General features: G+C 43.6%; 1 protein-coding gene across 4 annotated transcripts in view; it reads right to left on the reverse strand.

Moving 5' to 3' along the window:
* The window catches only part of P2RX6 (purinergic receptor P2X 6), an 85,395-nt gene that overhangs the window by 63,385 nt on the left and 10,333 nt on the right, over positions 1-11,677 (reverse strand). The window lies entirely within an intron of this gene.

Raw genomic sequence — 11,677 nt, forward strand, 5'->3', positions numbered from 1 at the left:
TCAAAGTCTACATTACTGATAATTACTCAATAAAAGAAATGTTATACCTTAAAGGGGTTGGCAACCACCATCCTGGGCAAAACTGCAAAGGGAAGCATACTTACCTGCTCCCCAGCGTTTGGTCCTACCTCCTTCGCTCCCCAGCCTTGGCTGCCCTGCTTGGATCCTCAGCTGTTAACATCCACTCTGACACCGCTGCAGTCAATCGCTGGCAGAGGCGGTGACCTGCTCCCCTTGAATCATGTCAGTTGGTCACAGACGTGTCAAAGCAGATGTTGACAGCGGGGGGACCCAAGTGAGGCCGGCGAGGATAGGGAGCAAAGGAGCTAAGACATAGCATCGGGGAGCAGGTAAGTATGCTTTCTTTTGCAGGTCTGCCCAGGAGGGGGTTTGCCAACCTTCTTGCCTCAAAGGTGGCCTACCCCTTTAAAGGTAAAAATTATTTTTAACAAGTTCCTGCAGCATAGACCCTAAAACAGCGGTTCTCCTCGCTGCCTCCGCTCTCCATCTTCCGATCCCCAAGCCCTTTACATCCAGCTGTCTTTGTGCATGGTCACATGCACCACTCCAACCAATTAATGGCTTCAGTAGTCATGTGGCCATAAACAGAGCCTTGACCAGAGGATGAAGAGAGCGGAGGCCGCGAGGAGGACCGGAGCAGCGTGGAGCAGGTACATATGAACCTTCTATTTTGGGGGGCAGGATGAAGGAACTTGTTACGAAATAATTTTTACCGGAAAACCCTTTTAAGGTATAACAGTAATTTATTGGGTAATTATCAGTAAGGTAGACATTGATTACTATATATTTACTATGAATAAATATTCAGATTAGATGAGGTTTGAGAGACGGTTATTACTTACTATATTCTATTCCAGGAATGCTCAAACTGCGGCCCTCCTGCTGTTGTAAAAATACAACTCCCACCATTCCCTGCTGAACACTAATAGCTGTAGGCTGTCCGGGCATGCTGGGAGTTGTAGTTTTGCAACAGCGGGGGGGCCGCAGGTTGGGCATCCCTGTTCTATTTCTTTTCTTTGGGATTATCAAAACCAGTGCACTGCTATCTGCGCTGTACACAGCTAGCCACCAACCCAAATCTTCTCGGACATGACAACTGGGCAGCAGTCATTTGGCAGGCTGCATAGGCAATACTACAAGTGCCAACTGTAATCGTAGTGCTCCCCGTGCTGCTTGACAGGTGGCAGATGCCAGGAACACCAAGCTAAAAATATTCTTGGATTGTTTCCTATTCAAAAGGGAGATGTTAGCACAAGTCGATATAAATGGTTTCAGATCTTTAGCAGTCAGTGGGGGAGTGACCACTGCAGCCTCATCAAATTTCTAATTTCCCATTGAAGTACATCTGCTCTGAAATACAGGTATTTACCACTTATACTACATTATAAAAAGGCTAATTTACATGAATCGCCACATTGTCAGCCTGGGGTGTCATTCTATATGTACTGATATGTGTGAGATATACCTCTGATACCATGGTAAGCAAGGCCAGCACTCCCCATTGAATTCTTTGGGGAACCTGGTGTTGCAAATAGTCAAACTCTGGTCATAGCAGCGTATCTCTTCATAGGTGAAGAAGTTATGGAAATAGGTGAGACTTGAACCTATCAGACATTAATGACATATTCTGTGGATGTGACATGTAAGACCACCTCTTGAATGTTATTTCAGCACAGTGGTTCTAAGATATCTACACCATTAGTTTTTCCATCACAGTTATACATTATTAATTATTATTCTGCAGCACTTTACAGACATTGGCATCAAGCTGTCCCTAATAGGGCTCACAATCTAAGTTCCCTATGAGTATCAGTGTGGGGAAAAAACAAGTACCCGGAGGAAACCCACACAAACACGGGGAGAACATACAAACTCCATGAAGATGTTGCCCTTGGTCGGATTCAAACCTAGGACCCCGACGCTGCAAGGCAACAGTGCTACATAACATATGGGTATGTGCACGTGATCATCATACAGAATTTCTGCCAAGGATCTGCAGTCTGCACTGCTGTGGATCTGTATGTAGATTAGCCTGATATAATGGGGCTAATCTGTTAATGGCTGTTAGGCTGGTGGCCTGTGGCCCCTGATGTCCTGTGCAGGTTCAGGCATCACTCCACTCTTCCTGTGTTTAGAGGGACTAATGCTCAGTAAACTTCCCTACAGCACTGATAGAGTTAGCCCTTCACTTTTGCTCTCTGCCCAGCTGTTAATCAGCCTCCCTATTAAGCTGGGTTGTGGTTCCACCTCCATGCCTGAGCTTTCAGGTTTTCTCGTCTCTAGTAACCAGCAAATGTTTGATGTCTTGCCTGACTACCCTTGTACCGTACCCTGCCTGTCTACAGATTTTTCCTCCTTGCCCCTGCCCTGGCCTTGGAACTGCTACCTAGACTACACATGTACTCATCCTGCCCTGGGCTTGGAACTGCTATCTGGAATATGCACGTACTGGTACCCTGTAGGTAAATGTAGATCCCTGTAGAGGAGTTAAAGGGTGAACACCAGGGAATCACCAGGAAAACGCCCTTCGGTTTAGCCCAAACTGGTTAGTTGTCATAGTGGATCCACACCCACTGTCAGTTACAATGGCTATCTGCCACGGTCTCCACAATTGGAAATTGTGCCAACAAACCTGCAGATCCCAACAATGGGTTTGATGTGGATTTTGTCTGGATTATGTGCAGAAATATGTGTTGAAATCTGAATGGAAAAACACTGTGAATATACATATATATATATACAGTACAGACCAAAAGTTTGGACACACCTTCTCATTTAAAGAGTTTTCTTTATTTTCATGACTATGAAAATTGTAGATTCACACTGAAGGCATCAAAACTATGAATTAACACATGTGGAATTATATACATAACAAAAAAGTGTGAAACAACTGAAAAGATGTCATATTCTAGGTTCTTCAAAGTAGCCACCTTTTGCTTTGATTACTGCTTTGCACACTCTTGACATTCTCTTGATGAGCTTCAAGAGGTAGTCACCTGAAATGGTCTTCCAACAGTCTTGAAGGCATTCCCAGAGATGCTTAGCACTTGTTGGCCCTTTTGCCTCCACTCTGCGGTCCAGCTCACCCCAAACCATCTCGATTGGGTTCAGGTCCGGTGACTGTGGAGGCCAGGTCATCTGGCGCAGCACCCCATCACTCTCCTTCATGGTCAAATAGCCCTTACACAGCCTGGAGGTGTGTTTGGGGTCATTGTCCTGTTGAAAAATAAATGATGGTCCAACTAAACGCAAACCGGATGGAATAGCATGCCGCTGCAAGATGCTGTGGTAGCCATGCTGGTTCAGTATGCCTTCAATTTTTAATAAATCCCCAACAGTGTCACCAGCAAAGCACCCCCACACCATCACACATCCTCCTCCATGCTTCATGGTGGGAACCAGGCATGTAGAGTCCATCCGTTCACCTTTTCTGCGTCGCACAAAGACATGGTGGTTGGAACCAAAGATCTCAAATTTGGACTCATCAGACCAAAGCACAGATTTCCACTGGTCTAATGTCCATTCCTCGTGTTCTTTAGCCCAAACAAGTCTCTTCTGCTTGTTGCCTGTCCTTAGCAGTGGTTTCCTACCAGATATTCTACCATGAAGGCCTGATTCACACAGTCTCCTCTTAACAGTTGTTCTAGAGATGTGTCTGCTGCTAGAACTCTGTGTGGCATTGACCTAATCTCTAATCTGAGCTGCTGTTAACCTGCTATTTCTGAGGCTGGTGACTCGGACGAACTTATCCTCCGCAGCAGAGGTGACTCTTGGTCTTCCTTTCCTGGGGGGGTCCGCATGTGAGCCAGTTTCTTTTGTAGCGCTTGATGGTTTTTGTGACTGCACTTGGGGACACTTTCAAAGTTTTCCCAATTTTTCGGACTGACTGACCTTCATTTCTTAAAGTAATGATGGCCACTCTTTTCTTTACTTAGCTGTTTTTTTCTTGCCATAATACAAATTCTAACAGTCTATTCAGTAGGACTATCAGCTGTGTATCCACCTGACTTCTCCACAACGCAACTGATGGTCCCAACCCCATTTATAAGGCAAGAAATCCCACTTATTAAACCTGACAGGGCACACCTGTGAAGTGAAAACCATTTCAGGTGACTACGTCTTGAAGCTCATCAAGAGAATGCCGAGAGTGTGCAAAGCAGTAATCAAAGCAAAAGGTGGCTACCTTGAAGAACCTAGAATATGACATATTTTCAGTTGTTTCACATTTTTTTTGTTATGTATATAATTCCACATGTGTTAATTCATAGTTTTGATGCCTTCAGTGTGAATCTACAATTTTCATAGTCATGAAAATAAAGAAAATTCTTTGAATGAGAAGGTGTGTCCAAACTTTTGGTCTGTACTGTATATATATATATATATATATATACTGTCTGTGTATATATATATATATATATATATATATATTTATATATATATATATATATATATATATACACCAATGGGATCCAAAATGGAACAAATAAATCCATAGTATCTGTATGGATCATGTTGTGAAGACAGAAGCAATCGTGAACATGCTGCATCTACGCATCTATTTTTCTCTGCATGCCATGAAATGCTCTGACCCATTCATTCTCAATGGGGATGGAAAGGATGCGGACAGCACACATTGTGCTTTCCGCATCCGCATTTCCGGTCCGCGGCTCTGAACTTCCGGTCCGCGGCTCCTGAAAAAAAAATAAAACATGTCCTATTCTTGTCCGCAATAGGGGTGCCGGCTTGGTGTATTGCCGGATTCGCAATACACTACGGATGTGTTAATGGATCCTTAAAGTGTGGCTTACTTGATGGCCAGAGTCTAAGGTACTGAATAATCTGCACCTAAAGGCTGCTTTTTCAAGACAAGAGCAAACAAGTTTTTTGTTCTTGTTTTGGCTTAAAAGAGCCCATTTATGGCTAAAATTGCTATTTTTTAATAATGACAAGAAATAAATACTAAAGTAATAATGGACCTTGGACTGTTCTTTTTTGTGTGAGTATTTCACAGTTTGCTGGAAGACCATCCAGGTCAAGCAAGAAGCTATTGAAGTGGTGCATGGGAATTAAAGGGGTTTTCCAGGAGTAAAATATTGATGACCTATCCTCAGGATTGGTCATCAGTATATGATCGGTGCGAGCCCAACACCTGGCACCCCCAATGATCAGCTGTTTGAAGAGGCTGTGTTGCTCCACTGAGTGCTACAGCCTCCTCCGAGGCCGGAGATGTCACATTCATATGCAGCTCAGTCCCAGTGAAGTGAATGGGCCAGGGCAGCAATACCAAGCACTGCCACTATACAATGTTCGGTGCTGTGCTTTGTATGCTGTGAGGGGACTGCCCTTTCAAACAGTCAACCGCAGAGGATACCAGAAATCAGACCTATTTGATATTGATGACTTATCCTCAGGATAGGTCAGCAAAATTGTACTCCTAGAACATTCATTTAAGCTGCCCAATGTATAAATACAGTAGTGCTTGAAAGTTTGTAAACTATTCAGAAGTTTCTCAATTTCTGCATAAAATTTACCTAAAACTACACTAGATTCTCACACAAGTCCCAAAAGTGGATACAAATGACAAAAGCAAACAAATAAGTCATAAAACGAGATGTGGACATTTATTTACTGAGGAAAATGATTCAATATCACGTCTCTGAGTGACAAAAATATGTGAACCTTTAGAAAGACCCACTTGTGCCGCAGTAGCTGCAACTAAACATTTCCGGTAATTGGATAGTGGGGCACACCTACACCTGGAGATGACACAGAACACTAGCGGGTAATGCTGCTAAATATTTATTGCATAAAAACATAAAAATATCAGAGGTTAACAAACATCAGTAAACATATAAATAAAAATATCAATAAAATACAGCTAAATATATGTATTAATATAGAACTATATACGCAAGATTGTTAAAAGTTTGTTAACCAGTCTGTAGGTATTGAATAGCTGCACCTAATGATTCCATGGTTAGATAATAGGACTATCAACAGTCTTGGATATTGTTATTGGATTATGGCCAATAGATTGTTTTCTTATATATACGACTTGGGTGCACTTTTTGTGTGCGTAGTTCCCCTTTATGTCGACAGTGTTTACAAAGACTTATTGGTATGTACGTTCCTGTATAGATGATGCCATACAGATAAGGATAATATTCTCAGTTATTGAATGTGTAATCGTAGCTATAGCGTAACAATCTGCTACTACACAGTTGCTGATTAAGGCTGTATTACTCACTGTTTGGAGCGATGGTGCCCTAGGTTTTCTTGCCTAACGTGGCGTCCCACGTGTTGCGGCACAAAAGATTTTACCTCCGGCTTGTTCTACGGTGAGTGATTGAACTTTAAACAGTCTACTAGACGCCGGGGTCTATAGGTATTAGGCCCTCTTTACTAATCGGCGTTCCACGTGTCTATTTGGTCTAGACACGGCAAGACTGTTTCTTAGTCGTATACAGTATTGGGAGCGCTCCGAAAGTTTGCGTACTGCGGTTTTTTCTTTCTTAGAGACTTGTCTACACCAGACGCGTTTCGGAGTTAACACAGACTCCTTCCTCAGTGGACACCATCGCTCCAAACAGTGAGTAATACAGCCTTAATCAGCAACTGTGTAGTAGCAGATTGTTACGCTATAGCTACGATATAAGTCGTTGTAAACACTGTCGACATAAAGGGGAACTACGCACACAAAAAGTGCACCCAAGTCGGATAGATAAGAAAACAATCTATTGGCCATAATCCAATAACAATATCCAAGACTGTTGATAGTACTATTATTTAACCACGGAATCGTTAGGTGCAGCTATTCAATACCTACAGACTGGTTAACAAACTTTTAACAATCTTGCATATATAGTTCTATATTAAAGGGACACTGACAGGCCCAACAAGCATATTTAGGTATCTATATGACAGTACAGGTCTTATAAGGGGTATTAAAATCATCTAAGTATCCCCCCTGTCCACATTCTAAATACAGTAAACTGAAGTTTTATGACTTGCTTGAACGGTCTGCAATCTGCCCAAGGGGCGGCGTTTCACCTCCACTTGCGCCCAGCCAGCCTCCCCAACTGCCGTTTAGAAGCGCCGCCCAGCTCATCAATATTCACTTTGCTGGGCGGCTTCTGCTGTCCCCGCTCTGAAACGCTGCGCTGAACAGTGCCCGGTGCATGCGCCGGATCTTGTGAAGTCGGGGACAGTAGTAGCCGCCCAGCGAAGTGAATATTGATGAGCTGGGCGGCGCTTACTGTACCGGACTTCACAAGATCCGGCGCATGCGGATGGCATTGGAACTGCCTGCCGGAATCCTCTGCCGCAAGTGTGAAAGTACCCTTAAATCGATTCTCTACCACAAAGCAAATTCGGCTTCACGGCAAATCAAATTTATCCTGAAATTCAGATTGAAATCCACTCTCTCAACACTAATAATAACCAGGGTGGGTTATATTGCTGTGGTGACCTGTACTAAGTATGGCGCTCTACTACAGGCACCAACCATGGCACAGAACACATCAGGGGCGGATTGGCCATAGACACTACAGGGAAATTTCCCGTTGGGCCGATGCCCAGGTACCACTCAAGTCCTCTTGATGGCCGCAGGCCACGTACATAATGATCTGATGCTCGATGGCCATAGGTGCCTTCCTGAACTCAATTGTACTACCATTGTCATGATAGTGATACAGTTCAATACTGTGGTGAGGGCAGCAGTAACTTTTAATGTTACTTGTTATTCAATTCCTTCATTGACCATTAAATTGTTTCTGTTAAAATTATCAGTTCTGTTGTCTCATTGTTCCTAGTATTGTTGTGCTTTGTGCTATAATACTGTGTTTCCCCGAAATTAAGCCCTACTCCAAAAATAAGCCCTAGATAAATTTTATATTTATGGAAGTGTGGGCGATTCAGCAGCTCAGGAGCGGTCACCAATGGCTCCTCAGATGCCAGGGCGGGCGGGCAGGACCTCAGCGCCAGAAATCTCCGCTCTCCCAGCTGATCGGAGGCGGAGGCGGGCAGGAATTACAGTACTTAGCCTTCAGTGAAGCCACTAGCCTGTGCATACATCATGGCTGGCGGCTTCACTAAATGCAGCTGCGCTTCCATCTACCGTACGGGTACATCGCTGGGTGGGCTGGGCGGCTTCTCTACCCTGTACTGCCGCCAGTCCGCACGTTCTAACAATAAGGCAGCAGGATGTCCTTCTCCTCTCTGCTGCCTGGAGCTGGAGGTGCTGATTGGTGGTGAGCGCATCCTGCTCCCTCCCCCGCCTCTACCATTCAGCACCCTGTCCTCTCTCGTGCCGGATCGTTGTTCATGGAACTAAAATAAGCCCTACCCCGATATTAAGCCCTAACCCTTTTTTTGGAGAAAAAAATAATATAATGTCTTATTTTTGGAGAAACACAGTAAGTGTGGTAACAGACCGTTCGGTAACAGACCTGCGGTAGCCGCGCTCTGACTCCAGGCTCTTCTTCTCAGATTTTTTTCTGCCTACCACATTAGGTTAATACTGTTTCTTCCTAACACGAGGCGTCACTTCTGTGCAAAAATGGCCCTCAAACACTGCCCCCCGACATGTTTCGCCAGCTGCTTTGGCGTCTTCAGGGGATCGGGCAGTGAGCGTTTGATGGGCGTGGTGCGAATCTTTTATAGCCTCCTGCTATGACGTAATCGCCATTAGTCTATCACACATAGCGACATAGTTTGTATAAATATATTACTACTTATCTTCACTGTCATTGGGACCAATTGCCCGTCTCTCCTCCCATAGTTACCGCCTCCTTCTCACCAGTGCCGTTCTTACATTCTCGCGTTACCTTCATCAAGTCCCGCGCATGTCAACGGACTTAGATTCGTTCTCATTATAGCGCGCTATCTGCGCATGCTCTAGAACTTAGGATTTCGATTCTGACTTTTACGATACTGCGCGTGCTCAGGATCTTAGTATAATAACCAAGAATGTCTATGTACCCATTGGCCATAGACATTCTTGTTTATTATATGTACTTCGCATGTCGATTGGTTATCCACATGGTTTACCCAACGGGTGGCCTTTTCTCCATTCCCACTCTCTCCTATATTTCTAAAAAACTTTCTTCTCTTATCACCCTTATAGCCAGTCTACCCACTATTACTCCTTACCCATTGGTGCCTCCAGTTGATCCTATCTTTAGGATACTTTTTCCTCAAGATCTGATTAACCCTCACCTTTTTTCTCCTTTTACATGTAGGTAGGGGCGTGTCAGCCTCAATATTTATGTCGCTCAGATGTTTGGAAATACGCCTCCTTAATTCCTGTGTGGCTTTACCAATATATAACTTTGGACATCCACATCTAATGGAGTACACCACTCCAATGGTTTTACAATTAACGTACTGTTTAATTTGATATTTTTTATCATTAACTGGATTTACAAACTCCACATGGATAGGAACCTTTTGTAGTCAGCCATGTCGTCTTAATTTCTTTCTTATGGCACCACTGAAAGTGACTATGGACAAGATTCTCTCTTAAATTTGTCCCTCTCCTATAAGTTACCGTTGGATATTGAGAGATAATATCTCTTAAGTCCTCATCTGCTCTCAAGATATGCCAGTATCGTTTAAGTATTTGTCTCACCTGATGCTGTATATAATATGTTCCAACGCACCGTACAATTGTCTCCATATTGGTTTGTTGTTGATTCTGTAAAAGCGTACTTCTTTCTGCAGTTTTGGCCCTTCTGTATGCTTTATGTAAAACTTTTTTAGGATAACCACAAGCTAAAAACCTTTGATATAGTAATTCACGTTCAAAGACCTCGTCACTTGATCAGTTCCTCTTTGCTCGTAAATACTGCCCTACCGGAATCCCTCTCTTGAGGGTTTGTGGATGACAGCTTTGCCAGTGCAGAAGACTATTGGTTGAAGTAGACTTCCTATATACCTCTGTCAGTATGCTCCCATCAGGCTGCAGGGTGAGAGTCAGATCAAGAAAGTTCAGCTTTCCTTCATCTATCTCGGCTGTAAATTTAAGACCTGTTGTATTATTATTGAGGATTGTTACAAATTGTTGAAAATCATCTTTAGTGCCTTCCCAGAAAATTACAATTCGTCAATATAAAGACCCCAAAATGTGACGTGTTTAGTGAAATTACTGTGTTCCTCTGTGAAAACAAATCTTTCTTCCCACCACCCTAAAAATATGTGGTATTATGAGAGAATCATTTGAGATTCTAAGTCCCCAGACATGCGCAGTGATAATAAAGTGGAGCCGAAACCCTATTAGTGTATCCAAAGGACGGGGTCAAAAAAGCCCCGCAAGGGGTGGCCCAGACTGGAGCTCTAGTCCTACACTGGAAGCCCTAATGAGGCCCTAACCAGTGACCAAAAAGACCACGTGTCCAATAGAAATAACACTTTGATACAAATTGTTAAAGATATACCCCAACCAAAACCAAAAGAGAATTAGATGAGGGATACTCAAGTGTCCCGATGCGTTTCCTCAATAAAGGCCCCCAAGATTCTTCAGGGGACACGGGGCGTAAATGATGGTTACCCCAGCTGGCACATGGCCCGACAGCTAGGGAATAACCTGGACAGTTGCTACAGTCAGTGTGTGGCTGAGCCTACAAATAACAACAGAAACCAAAACACGTAAGTATAATAACCAAATGGGTCGCCACCAGACATCCAACGTTGGACGATGGAGGAGAATGACTTACTATTTAGTGGCTGCGGTCAGCGTATAGCTGTGGATCCAAACACAAGCAAGACCCAGGGTGGTGGCGTCTGCAGGAATAGATGGAACGGCAGCAAATGGAGCTGCAATGCTCCATTATAAAGGCTAAGGGGCCATGTGAGACCCATCTCCAGTAATCAGCGCCAGCTGATGACATCATGCGATGCGCCTCACACTGGTTAGGGCCTCATTAGGGCTTCCAGTGTAGGACTAGAGCTCCAGTCTGGGCCACCCCTTGCGGGGCTTTTTGGACCCCGTCCTTTGGATACACTAATAGGGTGGACTAGGTCAAGTAGGGATTCACTAGGGCTAGTGGGTATTTTGTACTAACAATACCCCCTTCTGACCTTCTACATTTAGTCTCTACCTAGCCCTCTATGAATAGTAACATTGTTGTTTTAGCCTTCATCATCTCTGCCTCGCATTAGGCTGAGGGTGTGTAGGTCTTATCTGTTTGTCTGTCTGTAGGGGATTTTTTATCTCCTATATAATTAAAAGGGACATTTTAGAGTTTTTCGTTTTTGCATTGTTTGAGCAGTACTCAGGTGGGCCTCATTGCCTTTCCTGCTTGACCCGCTTTTCGTGTTTTGAAGAAACAGTATTAACCTAATGTGGTAGGCAGAAAAAAATCGTTACCGCACTTATTATAGCACAAAGCACAATACTAGGAATAATGAGGTGACAAAAACTGATCATTTTAATAGAAACAATTTAATGGTCAATGAAGGAATTTAATAACAAGTAACATTAAAAGTTTTAAGAGGGAATTTAGGCATATTGTAAAATAAGGCAAATAGTAGTCAGTTAGACTAATTGGAAACATTGCCCTGTGGTATTTGGCTCTGCTGGGGCGGTATTCTGTTCTGCACTACGGTATGACAGGCCCCTCCTACTTCTGTTGACCCATCTTCTGTCATTTTGGACCCA

This window comes from Bufo gargarizans, chromosome 1 (assembly GCF_014858855.1).
Source record: "Bufo gargarizans isolate SCDJY-AF-19 chromosome 1, ASM1485885v1, whole genome shotgun sequence".
Taxonomy (NCBI): Eukaryota; Metazoa; Chordata; class Amphibia; order Anura; family Bufonidae; genus Bufo; species Bufo gargarizans.